The sequence below is a fragment of the Folsomia candida genome, unplaced genomic scaffold (genome assembly GCF_002217175.1).
Source record: "Folsomia candida strain VU population unplaced genomic scaffold, ASM221717v1 Fcan01_Sc013, whole genome shotgun sequence".
In the NCBI taxonomy this organism is placed as follows: Eukaryota; Metazoa; Arthropoda; class Collembola; order Entomobryomorpha; family Isotomidae; genus Folsomia; species Folsomia candida.
The window spans coordinates 2,601,240-2,614,432 of NW_019091205.1; positions in this window are offsets into that span (position 1 = coordinate 2,601,240).

Here is a 13,193-nt window from a genome sequence, read left to right on the forward strand (position 1 = left end):
ATTTAGACTAGCGAATTGAAATTTTGCACCCATAATGCTGACTATAAGGTGAACAAATTGTAAAAAATTCAATTCAAAATTTCTACTAGCGCCAAAGATATTAAAGGTCAAAATTGTTTTCACGGATGTGGACTACCCTCAGTAAAGTCGTAATAGGAGACACAAGTTAACCGTCATAGTAACAAGGGCACATATCATACATAACTACAAATATACAAACGTGTACATAACTAGCGACAAGTCAGACAGTAATCAGATCCCATTAAACAAAATTCATCAATAATCAAAACAAAGATATGATACGAGTCAAATTAAGTTTACATGACATTAAAGCCACGAAGTTGGGGGTCAAATCCTATAAGGCGACACCTGCACCAAAGTACAACCAAGGTCAGCAAAAAAGAGCAAAGCCCAACTCTCGGCGGATTGCTGAAAAACGAGTCAAGCAAAACATGCGCCTGATTCTGGTCATGGATGATGAGACCAAGTGCTTGACTGATCCAGATGAAGTCCCTGGGAAGAAGTACTACTCATGTACTTATAAGACAAGCTATGCGGCAAAACCGCTGAAAATTTCTATTTTTTCATACCAAATATGAGTTATGGATTTTAATTTTAGAAATCGCGCCATATCTTAAAAACCAAGGCTTATTTCGAAAAAGTCAATCAGTCGAGGGCACTAGCCGGGACCTTCCCCAATACGATCCCGTTTAGTTTAGGTTACCAAAATGTATCGTCTAGGCTGTAGCTCAGTGGAGAAATTGGTAGCCGAAATTGCAAAATTTTTCGGAAATTTGAACTTACCGCCTGTACCTAGCATTATTTCGAAAAAATTTTCGAGTAAATATTATAGATAATGCGGTTATGAACATATTTGCTATTACATACAACTTTGTGTTATGCACCCAATTCATTCAGCGAAACATTTATGATTTCGAAACCGAAAAATCGGTTTTTATTGAATTTCTTGAAAATGGTTCAAGATACCATGAATTAGAAAAAAGTCATTTTAAAACTTTTCGAGAGGCATCTAATGCACTTTACGGCATCTCTTTACGCCCAACCGTTTTTTTGTACGAGCCCCCGACATTTCCCATAAGAGTGCCTGACAACATACTATATGTTCCACATATAGCGCCAAATGTCTCAGGTTGCCCCGACATTTGAGCTTATGGTGGAAAAAATAGAAAAACGTTTAAAGATTCCTTCAAATACACGCCGAAGTCAAAATTCCCTACAAAGCACATAATCGGGCAAGCATTGGACTCATTGGGGGACGTAACAAAGCTGTTCGTGACCACAGCCTCCATTACCTCGGAGAGATATCTGAACGATTGTGTTAAATTCCCAGAACGGAGAAATGCGTAAAAATGTTCAGATTTTTAGACCTGTCACGTCACAGGCGATGAGTCACCTAATCCAACGTTAAGTCTGATAAAGCTAATCTACAATCTATGTTCTTCTCTGTTGTGGTGTGGAAAATTTTCAATGTGGTTCATAATCAATGGCATCTTTACTTATGATACCGTATCATACGTATCATTGATACGTATGAAGTAGATTACATAGTTTTAAGCAACAGCAACTCATCTCGACCCGTTTCATGTTACAATACAATCAAAATTCGTGAATAGTAACTGGAATTTTTACCGGAGTTCCTCCCATCGCTGATGTCGACGGCTGAAATTGATGACAATAGGCGTAGATACACCATCGCAAGTCGAAATTTTCCAAAATCGGACTGATATGCTGATGTACAAGTGCGTGACGTGCAGTGAGATGGGTGACAGTACCCAATGGTGGTCATTGTGGGGTGCTGAGGAAAGTGAAACTTCATTACATCCACAATTTTGTTTACTGCGGTGTGTGGGAGGTAAAGTGGGACGCGGAGGAGGAGTGAGAGTCCACATATTTGGGGATTGTAGTGTGTTGGAGGTCAGTCGAGACGGGAAGCAGTCCACAATTTTGGGGATTGTGGTGTGTGTGTGAGGAAATTGAGACATAATAGGGCCAAATTCTTGGGATTGTGATGTGTGGAATGTCAATTGAGACGGGAAAGAGTACATAATTTTGGTCATTGTGGTGTGTATAGAAAAGTGACAATCGGTGAGAGTCCACAATTTTGGGGATTGTGGGGGTGTGTGAGGAAATAGAGGTGCGAGACAGTTCACAAGTCTGGGGATTGCACACACCCAAATCGATTTGGGTGTGTTGAGGAAAGTATGACGTGTGACAGGTCCCAATTCTAGGGATTGGGGGGTGTGGGAGGTCAGTCTAGTCTAAACTGGGCCAAATACTGGTCATTGTAGGAGATCAATTAGACGAGAAACAGAATCAAATATGTGTCATTGTGGGGTGTTGAGGAAAGTGAGACTTAATGAAAGTTCACAATTTTGTTTATTGTGAGGTGTGGGAGGTGAACTAACACGGGTGAGAGTACATAATTTTGGTTATTGCTAATGGCTCAATTGAGACTCGGTGACAGTCCACAATTTTGGGGATTGTGGGTTGTTGAGGAAAGTGGGACCCGGTGACAGTCCACAATTTAGGTTCTTTTGGTTTGTTGAGGAAATTGAGATGGGTAACAGGACCCAATTTTGGAGGTTGTGGTGAGTGAGAGGAAAGTGAGACGGAAAACAGACCATAATATTGGTCAGTGTAGGTTTTGTGACGAAAGTGAGACGAGAAACTTACCACAATATTGGTCATTGTGGGGTGTGTAAGGAAATTGAGACTCGGTGACAGTCCACAATTTTGGGAATTGTGGTGTGTAATAGCTCAATTGACACGAGACTTCTGGTCATTGTGTTGTGTGGAAGGGCCTAATTTTGGGGATTGTGAGGTGCAGGAGGTCAGTTGAGACGGAGCACCAAATTTTGGAGATTGTGGTGAGTGGGAGGAAAGCTGAGACTGGGGAAAACAGTGTACATTGTTGGTCAAAAGGTTGTTAACCAACCCAAAAAACTAGCTCGGGGTACATCCAACGGGGATGTTGAGTTCAATGTAGGTCATTTAGAGTAGCTTATAAAAACCTACTCCAAGCAACTTTGCGGGGCCTTTTAAGATAGCATTAATAACGTCTTGGTAGTTAATGGCAACACATTTGGGTGAAAATGACCCCCACCGGCCAACCACTTGACCGATCATGCCCATCTCCGAACTCATCCTTACTTTTTGCCAGAAGTTGAAGCATGCAAAATTTCAACTCGAGAGCTTTTGTTTAAAGAGAGTTATCGTGCCTACAGACGGACAGACGGACGGACAGACAGACATCGTGACAAATCTATACGGCCATCTTAAAAGGCCTAAAAACTGGGTGACCAGAAATTGAGTTTTTGAAGCGTTTAAATTTAAAATTATTCCAGCAGCAAAATACGTCCCCCAAAAGCAATTTCTCGTTCTCCAGTTTTTTATAAGCTATTTTGCTCCTAAGTAACCTACATTGAAATCAACAACCCCATTGCATGAATCTTAAGCTAGTTTTTGCCTGGGTTCATGATTATGAGGTACTACTGGGATCTAACGAAAAATTTCAACCTGTTACTGAAAAGAGTTGGGCATGTAGTGCAGGCAGTATTAAAATAAATTATTCTTTAAAAAAATAATATATGTAACCCTTCTCAGGAGGGGAGCTTCACCACCTGCCCTTCACAGATCTCGATGCCCTTTGGATATGTGGTAGGGTCCCATGAGTGTACTAAAACCCTGAAGTGGTTTGACTCCATGGCCACATTTGCGCCCGCCACACCCACTCAAAGGCGCCAAAAACACGAAAAAAGCCCTGTTTTCATGTACTTTAAATGTCACCAAAAATCCAATTTTGCTCGGATTTTGATAAAATATACATTTTTGTGATCCCAGGTACTTGTGTGATCATATCCAGTAGATATCCCAACTTTTTTGAAATTTTGAATTTTTTCGAATAGTTCATCAGCTCGAAAATTTCGAAAATTTCAAAAAAGTTGAGATTGCTATTGAATATTATCAGGCAAGTATCTGGGATCACAAAAATGCAAATTTTATCAAAATCCGTGCAAAATTGGATTTTTGGTGGATTTTTGAAGTTGGTAACTTTTGTGGTTTTCATCCCTTTGAGTGGGTGTGGCGGGCGCAAATGTGGCCATGGAGTCAAACCACTTCAGGGTTTTAGTACACTCATAGGACCCTACCACATATCCAAAGGGCATCAAGATCTGTGAAGGGCAGGTGGTGACGCTCTCCTCCTCAGTCGAATGATGACCAAATATAATGTGAATGTTTGGGAAACAGATTGAATTTAATTTTTGATGGGGACCCTCCATACCACCCGGTGTCTCCTACACCGCCCCTAATATAATAATTGAGTTCCAAAATCAAAGATTTAGACTAATAATTTAAAATACGAAGCATTGAAAAGAAAAATTGAATTTAATAATTGATGGGGACCCTCCATACCACCCGGTGTGTCCAACACCGCCCCAAATAAAAATTGATTTAATTAATTATATCCTAAACAAAAGTCGACTTGGACTGAAAAATTCTTATCTAAAATTTGTGCAATCAGCGACGGCTGGGAAACTGACGAGCCCCTACTTTAGCTGACGGAGGACGAGCTGATTGATGGGGATCAGATTGGACCTCCTTCTCTTCTTCCTGCTTCTCTTCCTCCTCCTCAACTCATCTTGTTGTCTTCTTCCTTGCTCAGATCCATTTCCGACTCCTCGGGATGTTCAACGACAAATTTCGCCAACTTCTGCTCGTCGACCGAAGCCAAAACTGTAGCTACGAAGGTGGAAAAACGAACGCCATTCAACTCGACACGAGCCTCCATCATTTGTTGGTGAAATTGTTGCATTCTACTGGCTCCAAACTCCCGATCCCGAACCGCGCGTAGTTGGCTCCCCAGGTCAGACGAAACGTTGGCCAACTTGTCCCGCTCACTCTGCAGCTTCTCGATCTTGGCCTACTCGACGTCCAAGGCGGTCTGGCATTTGTTGAGTTCGAATTTGGACTGGACATATGCCTTCTCCAGGACGAGGTTCTGGATGCTAGGGGGCGGAAGGACGACATTCTGGACTCCGAGATCAGTTGGGAGTCGCAGGCGGGGTAAAAAGTCGTGAAGGTATGACAGCTTGGCGTCGTCAAAGACGAGGACACACAGGGGCAACTTGTATCCGTACCACTTATCTGCGTAATACGCGGCTCTTCTGAAGATGAAGTCGTCGTCGCACAAGTCTCCTTTGGCCCTGTAGAGAAGAACCACGAGCAACGCCACATTGCACCCTTGCTCGTAGAACCGGGTGTTGGCACCCCCACAGCAGAGACGAACAAAACGTTTGACGAGGGACTGCTTGGCATTAGGGGTCAGACCTTTCCACTTGGTCTCAAAGTAGGGGATTTTTGTGGAGGCCAACGTGTTGTACAAGTTTTTGTGATTGGGCGTGACATCCAACTTGCCCTGCCTCCCCTCACGAAACATACCCGGGACCAACTCGACACTGTTTTGGGCGACAAACTGGGCGATCACCTCGACGAAGGCGCAAAGTTCTTGTACACACTCGAACTTCCAGAAAGGCTCCGTCTCGTTCCTGCACGCCGCCTTCATATGGTGCACAAACGAGGAGAGTAGCACTAATTGTTCCACCTCCATGATGGAATATTTGTAAAAGAAAACGACGATAAGACTGACGGAAAGAAATGGAATTTGAAGTGGACGATGACGAAGATACTGTGGGGACACAGAATTAATATTATTTTAGTATTATTTCATAAAACAAACTAATAAATTTTATTTTAAAGATTTATTTGGTTCTAAGAAAAAAACTCACACAAAAACTTGACGTGATTTTTTTTTAAAGGCGACTTGCTGAGAGGAGTTGAATTTGCAGAGTGAAGGTTTTGGCAAAAAGTCGCTTTTGGAGAGAGACGCTCTAGAGACGCTCGCTCTGATTGGTCCATTTAGCCTTATCTCGGAATTTAGCAAAGCCGGCGTGACGCGGCTTGGTTGGCTCGCTCGCTCTGATTGGTTGATTCAACTCCGCGAGCAATAACGCGAGCCAAATTTAGCTTACAATATTTGCCGTATCTCTCCTTCGCTCGCTATACCAATAGGATCGAGGGACGGGGAAGCCACGCCGGATGCTCTGTCCATTCTCGTTGGTTCATGATAAGTTGAAAAGCTTGAGCGATTGTACATGGCTAAATATAGCTCCACTGATATAAAATAGTCAGTGTCTCATGTATATAAATTTTGATGCGGATAAATTAATTCCCCTGTAAATTTCCAGGGCCAATGAGTTCAATATAGATTAATTGGGACCTAATTAGTCTAAAAACAACTCCACGACCTGCAGTGATCTTTGGGAGTCTGGTTTTAGCATCACCTTTGTGGTCATTTCGAGACTATGAAAACTAGCCCCCAATGGGTCAACCAAGATTGTTGAGTTAATATTAGACTAATAAGGTCTTCATTAATGTACAAACAACTCAACAATCTTGCTTGATTTTAGGGGGACCAGTTTTTATAGATTCGAAACATATGTCAGCTAGAGAAGACAGATATGAATTTGATCTTCTTGTCAATTCAGCGAGGAGAAATTTTAATGGGCGTGGTATTAACAAATTAGTAGGAAATTTCCCTTCCAATATCGACAATTTGATTAGATTAGTAGGAAAATCAGAGGAATTATCCGTGCCCATTTTGTGGAAAGAGATTCTCCAAATCATCAATATTGAAGCGTCACGTGGAAGGGAGACATGCCATAAATAAAGCGGATCCATTTCTGCGACAGGTGCGAGTTCAAGACCCACTCAAAATCCAATTTGGCCATTCACGCAAAACGGCAGAACCCTGCGAATCATAAATGTTACTTCTGCGCCAAGAAGTTCATCACTTTTCCCATTTTGGTCCTCCATTTTCGAGTTCACAGTTTAGAAAAGTTGAACACAATTTGTATCTAATGGACATAAAATATAAAATAAAATAACATAAAAATAAAACCAAGTTGTCTGACTAAATATATATTACCTATGTAAATATGTTGTGAAAATTTGTAATTTTTTAATAAAATGTCTGATATCAAATAACGCACAACTACATATAAATAAATCGTTCAAATGCGTCATAAATCAGGCAGCATAATTATTTATGTATTCTCGTCATGACTGAAATGTTCTGTGGGCGAATTTCATGACAAAAGGTCAAAATTTATGACATGATTTAAGTAGATATGGTTCCCAAGGGATGGTTGGTTATTTCAATTTAGGAATTTGCCAAGTTTTCACCCCTTGCAAGAAACGTTGAAAAATGCAACCCCTCCCTCTCCTCCACACGAACCCACATACATACAGTATGTAACAAATTTAATGCTATGATGACATAATTTTTATATCGACATGATCGCGTAAATTTTAAAATTTCAAACTCCGCACAAAAATCTCAAAAGTATATACGGACAATTTCCTCGTCGCCGATTTTTAATATCGCACAAATGTCAAAGGTCACCATTATTTTTGTGAACAAATTTGAGGCGTCGAAAAAAACTTCGTGGATAATTTTTTTTGAACCTTCTAATATTTTTTATCGGATACGACATGCGTTTTGAAGAAAAATGAGCTTTGGTCGGACCGTGTACGATTTTTTTTACGCCCACAGGAATTTTTCGCCAAGGACAGGTTGAAGGCCTAAAATCGCCACCGCGGCGAAAATTCGAAAACTGAAATATACGTTTGCATGTCGGGACTGTCAATATGAAATAACAAATTGCAAGTTGATAACTTTTGGATCAAATAACTAACGACCCATGTACAGTTTGCTTTAAAAATAAGAAAGTTGAAATTTTATATTTATTCCATTTCATTCCTAAGTAATTTATGTGGGAGTTCAAAAACGCTTCAAATTTCAATTTTGCTAAAGAATTTTAAAAGCTATAGTAAATTAAAGGCCAACTCATTTACGACTCACTGGCAGTCCAATCAATCCAGTTACAATCCAAACTGTGCAATTCATGCCTTGTCTAGATTTGTGGCAAAATTTCGAAAAACCAAGGCACCTTATCTCGCCACATTTGGCACGTTCACTCCAACCGGAAGCGACCGAGTTGTGCCACGTGTCACGTGGCGTTTGCCACCTTAACCACTTTACATCTCGATTTAAAACCGTTCACAGCACGGAAGAACGACCTCGTTTCCCATGCGGGTTTTCAGGCTGTGGGAAAACCTACCTGAACAAGGGACACCTCTCGCGGCATCTGAATACCAAACATGCCGAGAACCCGGTCCGATTTCGGTGCATACTTTGCAGCGATGACTTCAACTCGAGAGGTGAGCTTGACAGTCACATTTCCACCCACACGACGGAGAAGCCGTACACTTGCGCCACTTGTGGGAAAAGTTTCGCCCAACCGGGAAGCATGAAATGTCACGAGGTAGGTATGAAAAATTAGGTGGAAGCTTGCAAATTAATTTTGCAAACTAATTTTGCAGAAAACCCATTTGGAACAATCTACCCAAAACAGGTCAAAGTGTAACCTCTGTCCGCAGACCTTCGTAACCCGGAATGGTCTTCGTCGCAATGGCCGAACTGTGCATGAAAATCAGAGAAATTGTGTCTGCACATTTTGCGACGAAAGATTCGCCACTCCGACAGATTTGAGGCGTCACGTGGAGGCGAAACATGTCGCGAATAAGGAGCGGATCCATTCCTGCGATAAGTACGAGTACAAAAGCTATTCCAAGGGAAATTTAGCCGGTCACGAAATTCGCCACGGTCCAGCGAAGCACGAGTGTAATTTCTGTGACAAGAAATTCCGTAGTTTTACGAGTTGATTAACCATGCACTCACAGAAAAATCGACACCGAATTGACACCATGCCGGTGTCTATATATGACTCTACCGGTTTGGTGTCAAATTGACACAGCGCGGTGTCAATTATATTGCACACCGCTGCTGTGTCAACCCAACATCCCGTTGTGACAATGGCAACACCGCGAATGGAAAAGAGGTGGTGCTCAGCTATGTTGATTCGACACTGCTGGGTAACAATATATGTTCATTTTAATATATGCATGTCACCACCTGGTGAGAAATCGTCCCCGGATTGTGACAACTGAACCACAACTTTTAGTAACAAATATTTTATTTTAAATTCAATAATATTAAGCACTTCAAAATTAAACAAGTATTTCAAACATATTCACAAGTAATAAATTATTACACTCACATATAAATTAAATAATATTTTTTCTTCATACCTTATGCACTTTTACAGAGAAAGCTTTTATGTATTTAACACGGTGATGACCTAAAATATGAGTAAATCTTTAAGTTAAATTAACTTTACAACAAGAGATTAAATAATAATTAAGTAGATTGTTGGGTGGACAAATCCTTATTCGTCAATTTTGGCTCCCTCGTAGGGTCCAGCGTGTAATTTTAGCTGCACTGGAAACAATACGTTTTCAAAAATAAAAATACACAAAATAAAATAATATAAGTAAATGAGGGCAAATTAATGTGTTAGATACTTACATTCACGCACCTGAGTCAAGAAATTGGAAGTACTTAGTAGTCGTTAAACTTATTAAAAACCTATTTTTTCCCCTCAAAATCAATTAAACACACCAATTAATTTATCTGTTTTGTTGACTATTTCGTAGAGGAGGAGGGAAAATGGCCGGCCAGCATACCCGTGCACAACGGAGAGACTGACACAATTTTGTGTTAAGCCCAAGTCTTGCTTACTGCGGTAACATCGTACCGTGTAAATTCGACACCACCGCAGGAATATATCGCTGATACCGGTAGGGTGTCAACGCATTTTTCTTTCACAGTGTCATTTTTTCACAACATTTTGACACCATTTAATGGAATTGAGGTTGACGCCGACGGTTGGTGTTAGCGAAATTCTGGGTTTTGTTACCAAGTTGCTAAGAGTGTAGTAGAGTTCATACTTTGGAGAAGTTAAGATAGTAATGGACACGCAAACAACTTGCGCCTTTTTTTACTATGCTCTAAGAAACCCGGTAACTAACAATGGAACCTCTTTTCAAGCTACACGAGATAAGCTTAGTGAAAATTTTCTCCTTCGAGGTCACTCCGCTCCCTTCTCGCACACTCGCACTTCATTCAATGCATATTATTTTTGACAAAATTTCACAATCTCGTAAATTGGTATATACATTCGTATAATTTTATATTTGGTTTTTAAAATCCTACTGTTCACCGATCCGTAATAACGAATCCGAATGTATGCACCAATTTACGAGATTGTGAAATTTTGTCAAAAATAATATGCATTGAATGAAGTGCGAGCGTGCGAGAGTGACCTCGAAGGAGAAAATTTTCACTCTTCCGCTCGCCCGCTTGAGAAAAAACAGGCCGCTACTGTGAACTTTGTCGTCAAATATTTGACCTCCAAGTGCCCATTCAACGGAAAGATAAGTACCACGTCATTTCTAATTTTTAGCTTGATTTTTTAGCATAAGTCACTAAGCTTATCTCGTGTAGCTTGAAAAAAGGTTCCATTGTAAGTTATTACCAGGAGGAGTATCTATGTGATTCTAGCGCATGGTAATTAATTGATTATTGGGTGGTAGACATTTTGTTACCAAACCGGTAATAACCCCGGTCGCGAAATTTGAAAATATTATCTGTTGGTAACTAATTTTCTACCACTCAATAATAAATTAATTACCATGCGCTGGAGTCACGTAGATACTCCGCCTGGTAATAAACTTAGTTACCGGGTTTCTTAGCGTGTAGTTTCTTAACGAATTTTCATGAATTTAATGGAAATGAATTTGAAAGAGAATGACTGGATATGCATGAAAATCATCAGTCAGAAATCGAGATGGGTGACTTTTGAAGGACAAAAATTACTGGTTAGCATCGTAACACGTTTCTAAGAAAAATTGCCAGTTGATTGCTAATAAATCTCTTAAAGTTTATATATTTCCAGTAAATAAGTTAAATTATTGTAATTAATTTCCTGTTTCCCATTGCCACTTAGTTTTAGTACGCTAATAAATAAATAGTCCAGTTTATTTATATTAGGCATTTGATTACACACTTATAAGTTTGTTCTCATCATCACTCAAACCAAGGTGTCCAATCGACATAGTTTGAGATAGGAAGCTTTTTTGAGTAATTTTAAAGTAATTAATGATTATTCCCTACTTAGAAATACGCCTCCCATGAAATGAATGGGTGCACCACTGGCTTCAAACATGGGTCGAATTAGGTTCACAACTTTGGGTATCTGAAATATTTGAAATGTGAATAGAGCACAAATTCATCTTTGAAAAATTATTTTATTTGGCTTACCTCAGTCCCCGAGATTACTACGCTTTTAAAGCCTCTACTGTGCAAAATTAGGTGTTGAATGTGGGGAGAAAATTTATTCTTCGTGACCTCAACGTCCAGGAAGATGACACTTTTAACTCCTAAAAGTATTATTAGAAGGGTTTATTAATATTGAGGATATTCATTATTTCTCCGTACCCTTATCCCAAAATGGGTCGAGAATAAAAACAAAAATTAAGGGGTCTAGCTTCATACATAATAGTCGTATGGGGCCGTCCATAAATTATGGCACGCAAGAGGTGGGAGATATGATACCGTATTTTAAGCATTTTGTGTGCGACTTGATTATTGCATATATAAATATGCATTTCTGGTTTTATTTCTGGTTTACTTGTTATGCATGGACTTTAACTTTAAAATCAGAGTCAATGGAAATACAGAAAATTTATTCTGAATTCGAATATTAAATTAGTTTAATCAAGTTACATACCTATGTAATTTTCGGGATTTGTTTCAACCTGCCCTATAATTTATAACAAGTAAAGGTCCCTAAAAAGGGAAATCTTAGCGAGGCTTCGGTGCAACTATAACTGTTATCCTACCAATTGTTAATTTTTAAGCATGGATGGTTGTCAACGGCATTTAATTTTTTACCACAATTTCTATCCAGTTTTTAGATTTCAAACTTGATTAACTATGTCGTTTTCTAACCAATTTTGGTCATATTTATATCAAAATTTGCGTAATAACTAGATCTAAAATGTTTGCAATTGATATTGGACATATTATGCTCCGGTAATTAACTAAAAATCAAAAGGTGGTTTCAAGAGCACATTTTTGCTCATAAGTCGAGTAAAAATTACAAATTCACCAAATCGATTCGCAGATCGTTTCTAAATTCTGTAACAATGATCTGTGCAAAATTTCATCAAAATCGGTTGAGACATGACTGAGATATCGCAAGGGGTCACTTTTTTGGGGTGGGGTAAATGCGTACTTACAATGCGAAGGTGTCAGCGACTAATCTCAGATTTCAATCCGACCACCACTATTTGATAGTGTTAGTCAATACAACCAACATTTGGTTTTGCATTTTCTTGAATGCGCAATATTAAAAAATATACGAAGGGTCAAAGTTGATAAAAACGCATGATTTTCACCGTGCGGCTGGTCAGAAATTTTCACCGTCACTCCTCCGCTCCACTCGTTTCCACGCTGACTCGTTTCGTCACAATGCCGCTTTCTCGCTTGCACTTTTCATTACTAACATAACTTCGCTTTGTGTTTAGTAAATAGTCAAGTATTATGAATAAGTGGACAAACATTTATTGCATTTAATTTTCAAACGGATTTTTTACACAAGTTAGCATATGATTTTTGTGATAGAAGTCATTAAAACAGAAAGACAAATCACACCAGCTGCATTTTATAAATGCGTCATTGTCGCATATCATTAAACTGCAATCAGTTGCACGTGGTTTGAAACATACTTCACTAACATTTTTGAATAATGGCTTTCCTCCATCCGCCCATAACCCACTAGAATACCAACAATAACGAATCATCGGGACAAAAACAGGAGCGCTTAAAACGAAGTGAACAAGCGAATGCAATTTCAAAACTCCGTTGCGAGTACATAAGTATGAGGATTCGCCAGGTTCATGTAACGATTCGTAAAAATAAAACTGCTTAACTATATACTTAAGTTGGCGATGAAAATATGTGTCAAGGGGTTGACACAGGTCAGTGCAACTTTCTGGAACAAACATTACCCAAAAATCATAAGTCGGACTACGTCCAAATCGGCTCTCGTAAAGGTCTTCGTTAGTTTGGGCCGTCCAGTTGTCGAGTAGATACAGGATTTGGTTATATTGAGCATGAGGAACAACAATTTTATCTAGGAAATCCTCAA